The sequence below is a fragment of the Rhinichthys klamathensis genome, unplaced genomic scaffold, assembly GCF_029890125.1.
Source record: "Rhinichthys klamathensis goyatoka isolate OS25496 unplaced genomic scaffold, OSU_Roscu_1.1 h1tg000329l_1, whole genome shotgun sequence".
NCBI classification, from domain to species: Eukaryota; Metazoa; Chordata; class Actinopteri; order Cypriniformes; family Leuciscidae; genus Rhinichthys; species Rhinichthys klamathensis.
The window spans coordinates 2,558,156-2,560,634 of NW_026606844.1; positions in this window are offsets into that span (position 1 = coordinate 2,558,156).

A 2,479-nucleotide genomic window follows, 5' to 3' on the forward strand; every position below is an offset into this window, starting at 1 on the left:
TTTAGCGCTTCAAATAATATGATTCTCAAATCTTCCCAAAAATATTTATAGAAATTAACTGTGAGGCCATCTGATCCCGGGGATTTGTTTAAAGCCATTTTCTTAAGAACTGCATCCAGTTCATCAATTCTAAGTTCAGAATCACAGATCTTTTTAAAAGATAAATCAATCTGGGGGATTAGTGGACCAAGATTTTGAAAAAGATTATTACAGTCTACTTTCGAGAACTGAGAAGAAAATAATTTAGAGTAAAACATGTAGACTTCATTTTCTATGATTTTAGAATCTTTCTTTACCTCACCATTTACTAAAAGACTAGAGATGCAATTTTTTTGTTGACGACTTTTTTCTAGATTAAAAAAATAAGAGGAGTTCTTTTCACCTGATTCAATCCACCTTGCTCGCGATCTCACGAAAGCTCCCTGTGCTTTGTCAAGATAATGTTGATCTAACTTGTTCTGTAATTCGACTAGACTACTTTTTTCTTCAGAAGTTAAATTGGTGTTGCTACAGCATGCATGTATTTCTTGTAATAATTTGTTTTCCAACTCTTTATTTTTTTTAACTAATACTTTACTAAACTGAATACTGAATTCTCTAATTTTGAATTTGATGAATTCCCATTTGTTACAATACCCAATAATTGCTTCATCATTTAGGATTTCATTAATAATTTCTCGGATTTTACAGCAATATTCTTCATTTTGTAATAATTTGCCATTAAATTTCCAAAAGCCTTTCTTATATGTTGATTTATCTGTAGGTCCTAATACTAGTTCTATGAAACAGTGATCTGATAAAGGTGCATTAGACATAGTTGTCTTTGTAACATGACTCATTATATTGTCAGTACCCAACCAGTAATCAATCCTAGATTTACAACTTCCATTTGGCCTAAACCATGAAAAACCTGTTATTCCTGGGTATATTTTTCTCCAAATATCACTAAAATTATTCTCAGCCATAAAGTTATTAATTAGGATATTATATTGGGGTTTTCCAACTCTAGCTGGCCCCCTATCAATCCATTCATTAGGAGTCATGTTCCAATCCCCTCCACATAAAACATAATCTGTAGGATATCGACCTTTAAGCTCAGAAATCACCTTTGTTATATCATCTAGCATTGACTTATTTTGGTTATCATTATTATACCCATATACATTAAACAAGATTATAAAAGAACCTTCAATTTTCACCACAGCTGTTAACCAATGTCCTTCTTTGTCAGTTCGATGTGTGATAACTTCCCCAGGAAAGTTATTGAAGCAAATCGCTACTCCTCCGGATCTTGAAGAGCCATGGCTGAACAAGATTTTTCCGCCCCATTGATTCAACCAGAACGATGCATCAGCTTCTGAGGAATGAGTTTCTTGTAAAAAAAAACAGTGAGATTTTTGCCCTTTACAAAATAAAAACAATGCCTTTCGTTTAACGAGTTCTTTCAAGCCCCTAACATTTAAAGAACCAAAAGAAATGTTAACATTAAACATGAATTAACAAGAAAAAAAGAGAAAAAAAAAGAAATAAATTTTATAGGATACTTTTACCTGTGCTACTGATTAAGAAAATGCTACATGTTAGAGCTCTCAACCGCTCATGAAATTTCCACCTTTAAGAACTTATCCTGAAGAAGTTTGTAACGTTAGTCCGTTGTCCTTAACACGATGTCCCTCGAAGTAACGTTACACGAACGGCACCCAGAAAGGGGTGCATTTTCCAGCCCGAAATCAACCAGAAGAAGTCTGTAATCCGTTGTCCTCAACACGTCAACCATCGAATTAACGTTACACATACCACCCCCGGAAAGAGTCTACTTTCCAGGCCGAAATTGATTCATTCTGAAGAAGCCTGTAGTCCGTTGTCCTCAACACGACGTCCATCAATAAACGCGTAGGGTCCCCGGAAAAAGGCTCCCTTCCCCGCCTTTCTTGCTTGGTCAACCAACGGCCACAAACGCTCTCGTGCCTCTAAATCCTCTTTGGGTAACATCTCCGCAAAGCTGATACCTTCCATACTACATACTGACGAGTCTTTGGTTTTCAGCCATACTTCATCCTTCACATGTCTCAATGCAAACAGGATAATGACTTGCCTGGTGCGGTTATCCTCTCGTTTGCCAAGTCTATGTACAACATCCACCGCGCGCTCCATGTCTTCCGCATATTCTGGGGCAATTTTCTTCAGTATGGGAATGATGGTCGCTCTGAGATTTTCATCTTTCTTCTCCTTTAGACCCCTCACTCGGAGACACGGCCTCATGCTATATCGTTTCTGTTCCATCACTTTCTTCTTCAGTTCTTTGTTTTCCTCCAGTAAATGGCAACTAGCCCTCTCCAATTTCACCACTTTCTTTTTAACCTCAATTAGCTCTTCCGAGTTGAACTGCACGGTTTTGGTTAAACTAGCAATCATGGCGGTGTTCTGTCGGTTTTGTTCTTTGATGTCTCCTAACTGCGACTCAATTCCAGTCACACGT